Source organism: Porites lutea, chromosome 1 (assembly GCF_958299795.1).
Source record: "Porites lutea chromosome 1, jaPorLute2.1, whole genome shotgun sequence".
NCBI classification, from domain to species: domain Eukaryota; kingdom Metazoa; phylum Cnidaria; class Anthozoa; order Scleractinia; family Poritidae; genus Porites; species Porites lutea.
Window position 1 is genome coordinate 46,007,573 of NC_133201.1, and position 12,580 is coordinate 46,020,152.

Sequence of the window (12,580 nt, forward strand, 5' to 3'; positions counted from 1 at the left end):
ATCTACATAGTTGTGGTGGTAACGCCCCTTACTGGAAGGAGAAATGCGATGTCAATCAATAAAATAAATTTTTATTTTTCAAAAACTTACCAATTCTTGATGAAAGGAGACCAACGAAAACAGCAGTAAGGTCAGGAACCTTGCAATTGGATAAATTTCCGTACCGCTGATTGGATGTGAATAATTTTTCTCCTTCTGAAAGAGGGTCAATTTTATGTATCAGTAAAAAAAATGTTTGAAGATGTCCAATGAAATCATCACTTATAAACACAAAACATTAAAAACTCCAACACCTACAGTGTAAGAAGTAACAAGGAAAGATGATTTAAAGAAAACTTTAAAAGTTTAACTTAAAACGCCTGTCAGAGCTAAACGCTGAGTCCGGGACACCATACAAATTAACGAACAAACATACTTTGTTTCGCTGTCGCAACCGAGGCTAAATTAAAAGTTATTTCTGGGGATGAAGAGAGAAGATAGGAAACTAAGGAAACTACGTACAGCGGAACGTGACCAAAAAAAAAACATTGTAAAAAAATATCTTCTCAGGTTCGGTAAATTCCAAATTGAAAGAGCATCTTTCCTACCTGGATTAAAGATTTCAGTAAAATCTGCTCGGGAAATTCTCTGTCTAGTAAAGTTGTCTTCAGTGGTTTGATTTAGATGCCACTGAATACGATTTAATTTATACTGTGGCCGATAGAAACAAAACAGAAAAACAGAAAGCCTCAAACCCAAAACGGAAACACACGAGCCAAAACGGTAAGCTAATAGCGAAAACCAAAAAAAAACACAACCAGAAAACAGGAACACAATTCCCGAAACGGAATTAATACATCACCCAAAAGGGAAAGACACAAAAAGCCTAAAACAGTAACTGTGACAGATCAGAATTAAATATAACAAAATCACAAAATCGACAAAGAGGATCAACAACCCAAAACAGAAACACACAAAAAATGTAAAACTGTAATTATAATTAGCCATAATGCATTTTCTTCTGCCTCCTCCACAGGCTTCCCAAAGGCTAAGTGGGAAGCACAGACTTACCAGTCCTGAGACGTTCTGTTTTCGTAAGAAGTATTCGTTCATTTATTGTTTGTTCGCGATGAAAGCTAGTCATATTTTGTGCGCCAATCAAGACTAGAAGCTCTATTCAGACAACAGCAGTCGCCTCATCCCTGTACGGCGCTCTACCAGGCCTTCTCAGCTCGCTCGTACCACGTGACCCGAAACACATAGGCCGTGTAGCCTAGGGAGTAGTACCGGCTGCTGGAGAGATCTTTGTTTTTGACCTTCAATATATGATTTATTATCCTGTGAAGTTTCTTGCAGTAATTAACGTTTATGCTTGAACGGATCTAATATACCTTTCAACTCCTGAATTCATGGGTACGCCTTTCGGGCGGAGCGCTCGCGTGTTATAGGAATTACTCCCTTCACTTCACTTTACTTATTTATTTGATGTAACCTCGTTCATTAAATGAATGATATTATTTACATCTCGGGTCAGCGGATTTCTAGAGAATGGTAAACAACAATAATTTGCGGAACTTAACATCGTCCGCAATTTCTACAACATTATGTGGTTTATTATTCCAATCTCTAATTGTGCGTGGCGCAAAACTGAATTTGAATATATTAGTGCGAGCATCATCTATTGTGCATATGTCTTGTCTTTCTGACCAGCTTTGATAATTCATCCAGGGGTAGGATTGCGTTGTTATCTAATCCCTTTTTGAGAAGACAGAGTCTGTCTACTTCTCTCCTGTTTTTTAGAGACTTCCAACCGAGATCCTTTAAAAGCGTAGTGACACTGTCAAGTTCATAATTCTGGTAATCAGATGTTACAAAACGCGCAGTTCGTCTCTATGTCTTTTCGATCTCGTTTGATAGGTTATCCGTATATGGATCCCATGCTTGGCTCGCATACTCGAGTAATGGTAAGCGTTAATTTAGTTCAAACGTTTTGTCTGTATAATACCCCTAGTTTTTAGTTTTTTTTTAGTTTACTTGTAATAAGTTAATTGCAAACGACCCCACAAGCTCATGTAGCTTTCATACTCATCGTTTTAAAATAAAGGAAAAAAAAAAAAAAACTAGGCCAAGGTAGGCTGCCGCTTTTACTCCTCTGTCACACGTTGAAAGGTTCCGGCACGGCACGGCACGGCCACGGCCTGTTATATCATCTGCTACATGGGCATATCTACTTCCCCGGACATGAATTCGTATGGAAGGTTATAAACCCCTGTGTTTTTGCGTTCTGCAGCTGGACAACGACAGAAGAGCACTTGTACTAAGAAGTATTGTCTTGAATGTCAGTCCATTTAACAAAATAAAACGACAAGTTATCATTGTCTATTTACTACTTTGAGGACAAGTTCACATTTTCTATCAGTCAACAGTAGTTCATGAGCTCTAGGCGCGTTGCGCTGAGTTGACTATTAATTTTGACTCTTTAACTTAGAAGAGAGAAAAAGTAGTCTAATCGAAAGTCTAATTGTAGTTTTAGTGGAAGACAAACGGTATACTTTCTTCGATTCCATATCAAAATTTGATAAGGATTTAGAGCCTTAGGTGTTGACCGAGTGGACCTTTTCTTTTTTTGTGAAATTTCGTTTCATTTTAAAAAAAAAATTCAGTAAAATAAATTTTTCTTAATTTGGATCCAAGAAATTGTCTTTTTTTGTTCTTGTTACTATTTAAAATGGTCATTCTGTATTTTTGGCACTATTCGGCTTTTTGTTTCCAGCTGGGATGGCAGGGATTGCATCATTGCTTCATTCACCTTCTTCTTCCTCAGAAACTTTGCATAGACGAATTTGTTAAAGAAGTTGCCATTACTTTGCTTTTCATCAAAACGGTGGCTTGACTCAGCCTAAACCCTTAGATAAAATACCCCAAGATTATAAACAGTGATTTTTTTCTGGCCTTTTCACCACTCCAAAACATCGTCATCATTATTTTGCGGCCTGTTTTGAGCAAAAACAAGAAAACGAAAATAAAAAAAAGAAAATAAAGGTTGTCAAGAAATCATATGCTTAATCCTCTTTGGAAAAAAACCAAGATACCTGCCACGCATCGAAATGTTGTGGTGTAATGTCACCGCATCGAAAAAAACATCAAACACATTTCAGGCTTTTCATTTTCTTGTTTTTTACTGCGTGTTATTGTAGAATTTCTGTGCGGAAAAACGTTCTGCGCAAGCTTCTGCGCATCCCTTATCGCAGGCTCAAGGCGGGCATTTCTGTGTGTTGACTGTGTTTGTTTGTTGCAGGGGGGGGTGATGAACTCGCCAATCGCTCCTATAGGGATCGCGCGGCCGATGATCTTGGCCATCGTGACGTCACGAGAAATTTATCCCGGGAACTTTGAATGGTTTCATCGAGCGAAATTGTTTCGTGGTTTCAAGTGGTAAAAGTCGAGACGTTGCGATGAAACGACCGAAGGTATGTGTTTATCTGTTAATGCTATATAGTAAAATTGCAATTTATTGTAGGAGAGAGCATTTCCATCGTTAAAAATCAAGAACTTCCCGAGATCGACCGGATGGTACAACTCATACCGGGGCGTCTTTAGAGACGCATAACTAAAGAGCCCAGCAGAATTTAGTCTCGAGAAAAACAAATGACGTTAATATGGTATAGGTCTCTCAATTAGTGATAGAAGTGAGTCATCTAATAAGTTAGCAAAAATGATCAGTGGGATAAAAGTCGCAAACCTCAGGGATGTTTACAAAAATTGCGAAAGTGGCGTGGACAGGTCACGAAACATAGCGTCATGATGTTCATACTGGACTATCATTAAAACTAAACAAATGTAAGAAGCAAGTTTTTTTTTTGTATAGAATATGGGCTATAATCTTCAAGGGTTTTGAAAGGATTTCCTGTTTGAATCAAACGTATCAAAATGTAAATAAAGCGTATTGAATCAAATCGTCGGGCGATAACCAAGGATATTATTATTGTTAGAGCTTATTATATTGCAACTTTTCACTATAAATTACGATCATTTTGTCAAAACATTCATTGCTCATGATGGAGATAAGTTCACATTGCCTTTCTCTTTGCTTCTTCGCCCCACAAACAAAGGAGAACATGGTTTTTATCCTGTAAATAGTCAAACAGAATCTATCACTGGGGTAAAGTGCCGTGAGCTAAAGTTTTTGATCAACATCAACCTTTTTAGGGCTTTATGCAGAGAGTCCAGGGGGAAAATCCGTAGAAAGGATGGGTATGTAGCTTTGCCTTAATCGCTCTACAGAGTTAATAGAAAAAAAAACTAGAAAAAGCCAAGAAAACGGACACTAGTAAGCGTTTTAATGGTATAATATTGAAAATGTGTTTCCTCGGGCGTCCGCATCTTAAAAATTAGGGGGAAAAAATTTATAAGGATATAAAAAATTGCAGGATTTTCATGCCATGAATATCATCATCATTCTCACACTTTTACAATATAAAAAGAGACTTTTTTAATGTTACATTTTTTCGGTTTCCCTTTTTGTGTAGTTCAATAAAGACACCAAAGTTCAAGAACAACAATATAGTTCAATAACTACATGAGTTCAGAAAATGACACGAGTATCAATGTATGTTTATTAGGTAATGTCAAGGCAGGGGATCTACTGGGAGTGGGAGTGCAGGGGCATCAGTTTAATTTTCAATCATTGATGCTTTTTAACTTACTTGGACTCCATGCTATTGTCAGTTACATCAAGTGACACTGTCCAGTTCCAACAATCTTCGGGGCCTGCTTGTACAGTTTTATCACCCAGCTTGTACAGTTTTATCACCTAGCCGATGTAGCTTTGTGGTATTTTCTCAGAAGGCGTAACTTAGTAAAGACCCAATCGTTCCATGACTATAGGTGGTCCATTATAATAGCTCTAAAGTCCCTCTTTAAAATTTGCTGTTTAACTACCTCTGCTAATATATTTCACATAGCCTTGCCTTTTAGCTATTGGTTTAAGATTAGAAATCAGTCTTTGGATTATCCTGATAGGTTGCTTGAAGTTACAAAAATTTATAATTCAAGGGAGACATACTTTTTTACCATTGCTTGGGGGCGGGGGGGGGGGTGTTTGTGGTTTAACTCACCTATATTAATGTGAAGTTTAGGGAGTAGGTGAGGAAAACCATTATAATATCTGATTTAAGAGATGCTTAACAAATAATTAGGGATTTTAAGTGATAATATTGCCTTTATTTATTTAGTTAGTTTTGACTTTTGTATATATAATAATCTCTTTTTATCTGACTGATTTTATAATTAGGTGCTTCCTTGGTTGGGAATACTCTGTAGATGATGAGAAAAAAATATGCAGTGTATGATGGAGGAGGTGCTGCTTACTGGATGTCTGTAAAGATCTAGTATAATAGATTCCATGAAGAGAGTAGTGTGGTGTGGGAAGTGGAGGATGTTAGATGGAGTGGATTCCCTGGAGCAAGAAGAGACCATACAGGATACAAGAAATTAGAAGAACCAGTTTCCTTTTATTTTTTATATACTGAACAAATGTGTTTTCTTTCTTGCATAACAGGTCTGACTTAGACTTGTTTACATTTAAAAACTTTGCACATTGACTTTGATTAAAAGAAACGGTTTGTTATCAATAAAATTTTCTTACACTGGTGTTTTTCTTTTACTTCTTCTTTAACTTTTTGGTTTCTTCTAGAATTTGGTTAGCCAAGCAGTCTAGCTGCCCTGCCTTTAGTTGCAGTTGGGCAGCTACCCGCTTGGCCTCTGTTACTGTGTTTTTAATTTCTTTTGCTTTTTCTTTTAACCTTTCTTCTTTTCCTTTCAACTCTTTCTCTTCTCTTTCAATTTCCTTTCTCCTGTGCTCAATCTCAGTGGCTGCCAGTCAGCTCCTTACTTCTATTTCTTCTTCCAGGGATAGCTGTAAAAATGAGTAACCCACCTATAATAATCTGTCTATTATTGTTAACTTATCTTACCCTTGTCTCTACGATAATGAGCTCATCCTTTAAAACAAAAAGCATCCTATCTCAACAAACTGTTGAAAGCCTTGTTTCATCAGGTATGGGGAAGGGAGGTGAGGTAGGGTAAACGCAAATAAAAATAGCCATAGGGGAATGGGGCGGGTTTCAGAGAAAAGGCCTGTTTCCATACGTGTTGACGTCATTATGGTACCATTCGGCTGAGCCCTATGTGCCTTTTTGTTATTTTAAGATGCCTTTTGCTTTCCCAGAAAACCATGAGATTGGGAGTCTTGCCCTATCAGCACTTGGCTGGTGTCACCAGGGGACTTCTGTAAATTATATAAATGAGTTACAGTACTTTCTCATTTCATTTTTGTTTGTATAAAACTTGTTTCACTCATTTGATATCCTAAAATTTGAGGTACAATCTAGGTTTAATTAATTGCTCCACACAAATAAAGATATTAATGCAAATGTATATCATCATATCTATGGAAGTATTCCAAATGTTTCTGCCTTTTATTTGAATGGTACTTAGCTCCTCATACAGACCTGCCAACCTCTGATAAAGGAAAATCTGTAGACTCATGAAAAAAAATCGGGAGATTCCACAAAAAGTAGTGAGATTCTATTTTTTCCCGATCAAAATTAAACCGCCCCTTTTCCATTAGGGGAATCAACTGTTAACCTTGCTTTAGTGTGGTCCCTTATGTAACAAATTAGATGCCGCTTTTTCTTTGATGACTTTAAGAGGCCAGAAAATAGGTTATCACTGCATGACGAAACATACAGCAGAGTCATTTCTTTGGGCTAAGACAACTTCATGGCTAAAATAGTCAAAGCTTATCCAGGCACAAGAATTTCCCCACAAAATTTATGTTTTATTCAACAAGGTAATATTTCAATTTAGAATATTTCCCAGAAAACCATGAGATTGGGAGTCTTGCCGTGAGACCATGAGAAAAGTTAAAAAATCGTGAGACTCACGGCAGAATTGTGAGAGTTGGCAGGTCTGCCTCATATGACGTTTTCTATCGAAACCTGTATGTAGTAGGAAGAAACTTTGTATCAAGTGGGCACTACAGCATTCTCTGAGTTGTCCGCTTAAATTATACAAGTTTCACTGTACATGTTTGACTCCATTCGCACTAACTATTGATATGGAATGATATGAAATAGCTTCATGCATAACAGATGGACATGTTTGGAGCTGTATGTAAATCTTATTAATTTTTTTTGCTACTTAATGTAAGCTTATAGGTATTACAGAGAAATATCCTTTGCTTCAACAAGATTGTACGACCTTCAAGTGTTAAAAATATATATATTCCTGGTGTAATTATTATAGATACATAGTGTTGAGGGAAGTCTTTGGTTTCCTTTTTCTTAACACCGAATAATAATTGACTTACATCGTGCCGGGGTAACCGAGTCGAGGTCATCTGTTTATATCAATATTAAGCGCACTCGAATGGACTGATCATTTTTACTGCTAATTTCTCCCATTAAACATCGAGGACAATGTTTTCCACTATTGCTGACCTACCCTTCTGCCAAGTTTCGAATTTCCACACCAAACCGATTTTCTAAAAAATGCGATGTTAATATGCGATCATGCAAATTTCTGCGACAAATATTCCACTTGAAAAAATTGGCTTAAACTGTTTACGAGGTAATTATCAACAGAACATAATACAATTAACTCTCCTTCTCGGAAAGAACTGTTGCAACTATACTTTCCCTCTATCAGAAACTACTTTAAAATTTACTTATCCCGAAAAGACAGCTTGAATAGGTGATACTATTGGCATTATTGGAGATAACAGCAAAGTAATGAATACAATTGCATCGGTTCTCCCTCTACCTTAGCGGCTACGCTGGCACACTCGAATGGACTGATCATTTTTTCTGCCAGTTTATCTCAATTAACTTCAGAGACAATGCTTTCCAATAGAAGTAACCCACCCTTATGCCAAGTTTCGATGTTCAACACCTCACCGATTTCGAGAAAATGCGATATTACTGTGCGAACATGCAAACTTTTGCGGCACATTATTGCACTCGAGGAAATTGACCGAAACTGTTTACAGCTCTCAAACGCGTTATTTTTCGGATTAATACACATTTCACTCACCTTCTCGGAAAGAGACATTGGAACTGCACTATCCTACCGTGACAAAAACCATTTTGGTGTGTCAATATCCAGGAAAACCAACTTTAAAAGTGGCGTTTGGAAATGGCAACGGCGCCATTTTCGAAAAATCCTCGAAGTTGCGCGCTTCTCTCTTCGTGACGTCACGATGGCCAAGATCGTCAGGACAAACAAACTACCAAGTTCACCACCCCCCCTGGTTTGTTGCTAGAGTTGACCGAGCGCAAAAGCCGCAAGACATGCGCACTAGAGCTCTCGCCACTGTTTCGTGTGTTCCCACCTTTCGATTTTCAAAATGGTGGAGGACTAATCAGAATCTAACACGTCACTGCAAACGCTGCCAAGCCGCTTTCCTCGCTCTGAGGATTTTTCAACATCGTTAATTAAGAATTCGTTCATGCTTAGCGTGCGTATATCGAGTTATGGATGCACGCGGGAAGTTTGGAGAGCACGAAAGATGCGTAAGAGTTGCACGAGGCGATAGCCGAGTGCAACTCTAGCTTCTTGAGTGCTCTCCAAACTTCCCAAGTGCATCCATAACTCGATATACGCACAGCTAAAAGCATGAGCAAATTCTTTTATAACATAGCTGACAAAAATGCTTGCTTTTTGATTAACTACAAAATTCTCGTAACGCGCTACACGATAACAAACGCTTCTATTGGCTGATTACGAACACACCACAATCATCTAGTTTGAATGAAAATATTCTTTCTGTACCTTTTCTGTAAAACTGAGAAAGAAAATTTGCTTCTTTATTCGTTAACGATCAATGGAAACTAAGCAGAAACAAAGGTAAAAGAGTCTTAAAGTTCACCTAAAGTTAAAATACTAACATGTTCGTAAGAAGTCGTGGAGTACGGTTTGGATTTGCTGAAAAGATGTTTACGTTTTGCTCGGCGAAATCCAGAAAACATGTTTTTAGCGAACACGACTGTCATCCTTCTTTAAACTCATATTCATTTACAAACATTGGCTGGTCATTACGGCTTCTTGAGAAGACCTGGCAGCAGTTGTTTTTGTAAGTAAATATTTACGTCTTCTTGTGTAATTTGTGTTGTTATTGCGAGAGAAATCTTCCTGCTTCAGTCGGATTGTCCGGAGATAACAAAAGTGCATAACAAATTTAAAAACAACGATAAAAACGGAAATTTAACCTCTTAATGTTGTTGATGACCAGTTGGCGTCTGTTCTGTTCCCAGTGAATGTCTTTCGGCCAAAATTTGCTGCAGCTGGTCTTCCGACAAATTTGCGAAACGCGCAACATGCGAGTTTTTTTAATTCGGCTCTATTTTTGCTGCTTGTTGGATCAGGACCTGAAAGGTCGATGCCGATAGAAAAATTGGGCAGTTCTTCGCTGGTTTCTTCCATATTTTAAAGAGAAGGAAAACTGCACTGCAGCTTAAAGGCGACAACTCTGCAGCCAGGTAAAACAAAATGCTTACGTCATCTTATTTACGCACGGGCGTGCGTAAATAAAGATTTTGTTCATAGCGGCTCAATAGGATTTATATAGGGCAAGCACGCGCGCTATGTTATAAACGGAATCTGTAAACATTCAGCCATGTCTTGGCGACGCTAGCGAAAAGATTGGACTTAAACAGGTTCTCTAAAGCAGCGATGTTTGTGACCAGCTTCGGAGCCTATTTTGAAGCTTGTTGTTTCGAAGAAGGGCAGGTTTTTTGCGTTTCTTAAGGTGGTCGCTTACTCTTTAAGGTCAGGAAAGAGAAATGTTGGAGGTAAATAGTTTATGTGAAACATATCAAATATGACTTTTTGGACTATTGTTTCATGACCTAAGAATTACAAGGAAAGCTTGTTCAAGGCGAAGTTGGAACTGAACTATAAGTATATTTACGTCATTTATCGCGTTGCTTCGCAATATTTGGTTCTACTGACAGTGAAAGAAATTCGATTTGCAACTGGTTTTCACGAAAATTGAAATCTAGAACTTTGTAATCTCACCTATAAAAGTGGTTATCTGCAGGGTGTTTTTTTAAAGTAGTAAAGTTCGGGTGATGTACATTGTGTTTTTTTGAGGCGCTAAATATAAATACACCTTGGTGACACTGAATCGTTGTGATTGCTCACGTTGTTTTCTCAGCGAAATCACGGCTACAGTGCAGCTGGAAAAATCATTCTCCTAGTTTCAAACAGCAGCAAAAGCATTTTTCTCATGACATGTTCTATGTTTAAAAGGGGCCACGAGAACTAAGGAGCCGGTCAAGATTTAGGGAGTATGGGGGATGGGGGGCTAGGGAACATTTTTTAAGGTTCTATAAAATGCCGTGTAAATCTGCATTTCTGTTACAAATAAAATATATCGAAAAATTTAGATTATTATGACAACTTAAAATTTGGGTGGGGGGGGGGGTAAAATTATATTACTATGCGATGAAAAGAAGCAGGGGGGGGGGTCCTTCCAAAACAGTTTTTAGAAGAAGTTGAAAGAAATTAAAGACCAAAATTAAAAAGTCCACAAGAAACTTGAAGGTGGGTGCTCGTGGTTTTAACATTTATTACTATGATCCAGACTATCTTTTAAAACACATTTCGTCATCCACCCTCCCCCCTTCCTCCAAATAAAAGTTCACTTTCTCAACCTAAGTTTGATGGAAAACTAAGCCACTGAGGTGGAAAAGGAAGTCATTAATACATATATTAACCTTTTCCATTTCACTGGCCACAATAATGATCTGCGGTTTCTCAAACAATAGAAAGGTGCAGTGATCAGCCTTCTCAAAATATGTTACATGCTCAATCATTATTTTTAACCCATTTACTCCTGGAAATTTTGCAGAAAATTGTTTTTTGAAGCTAATCAAGCTGTTTTCTGGTCACTGCTTGGCTACAATAAGCCAAAATTAACGCTGTTTGTGAGTTGAGCACTTCACAGAGCCTTCTGTTACAGATGCAAAGTATCAGCTTCCAACATTTGATCATGCTTAGAAAGCAAAATTTCAAGCTAGTTTTTAGGTTTCAAAGTTACACAGCAGTCTTGATGTTTATTTTTCGCTTCTTCTGCTCCCATTGATAGGAAATGTTTTGGGAAAGCTTGTAGGATCATAGGGTTAGATAAAAGGACGTGTAAGTGAGTAGTTGAACAAGATTTCAAGGGGAATTGGTTTATAGTTATAAAGCATTAAATGTTGTGATGGCTTGGTTACAGTAAGTGACATCCCAAACTTGTTGTGTTCCTATTACTTGGCGAACGGAACCAGTGATAAATTCATTAAAAAGTGTGAAAAAATAAAAAAAAAAAACAAAAGTGTGGCCACTGTTTTCAGAGCCCAAAATAATAACTTCACTGGTAGATATTTTCACTTGTGAAAGTTTTATTGTATTGACCCCATGACAAACAATAACTAAACCAATGAATTTCTTATGGAGTTGCACTGTTCACCGTCTGTACAGTATGACCTGCACCCAACCATTAGTTGACAATAATAACTTCAAAGAGATTATGTTCCATGTGGTTACCTGCCCGAGGTTATCGCTATTATCCCAACAAAGTCATACAGCATAAGAAGCTTTTGGTGGAGAACTAAACACAGCAAACATGCTTTACAAGAAATGTAAATCGTGTATAAAAGCGATGAGTTTGACTATCCCGTGTGCACTAATGTAGGCATTTACTGCAGGCTTGACCAAAATATTCTTTGGCCTGGACTGAAAGCCAATGTCATGTTAATAAACTTGAAGCTTGTATTTGTTGTGGTTAATTTTTTAACTCAAGTAATGTATGCTAATAAAGTTGAAACAAAAGAAAAAATAAAAATTACCTGAGATAAAAAATTAACTGCAACATATACGTCAAATATAGCTTCAGGCAGAGGGTATTGAAACTCTTTCTAGGAAAGAAATTTTTGTTCAAAATCTTAGATTTTTCTTTTTAACGCCATTAATATTTCACTCATTGACTGGCAAACAGTTTTGTTTATTGAAATCCTCTATTAAGCCCCCGGGGGGGGGGAGGGGGTGCTTATTTATTTCAAAAACACTTGAGGGGGGAGGGCTCATTTAATTTGGCAAAGATGACGGTATCAGTTCTCCATAAAGAACTAGAATACAAAGTGGAAAACCCGAGGATCATTAACAAATCCGAACTTTCAGTTGGTGAATGAGCCATCCTGGATCGGTCCACACAAAGTTTTACAGTTGTGATTGATTAATGCAGTCTATCATTAATTAATTAGTGAAGAATATAAAGGGGAAGAAAACTTATTTGAGGGGGTGGGGTTAAAAGAGGATTTATCAGGGTATTTACATTTGATGTTCATTTCATGAATGTGTTTTCATTATGTCATATCTGTTTGAGACAAAGGAGCACATTTAGTTATTGTAGCATACTTTGAGAAATAAACTTGAAAGCAATGCTTACAATTATGTGATAAGTAAGTATTATACACATTCCCGGGTGATGTTTGATTGGCAGAAAGACTGTCCAGTGTAAAAACAAACACCTGTTAGCAGGTTATCATCATGACAA

General features: G+C 37.5%; 1 long non-coding RNA gene across 1 annotated transcript; it reads right to left on the bottom strand.

Annotated features, from left to right (window-relative positions):
• Window positions 1-5,472: 5,472 nt before the first annotated feature.
• Window positions 5,473-8,173, bottom strand: LOC140939023 (uncharacterized). Its single transcript, XR_012165595.1, has 2 exons — window positions 8,074-8,173; window positions 5,473-5,896 (listed from the first exon to the last, which is right to left on the bottom strand). It is a non-coding gene; the product is annotated as an uncharacterized lncRNA (long non-coding RNA).
• Window positions 8,174-12,580: the final 4,407 nt, after the last annotated feature.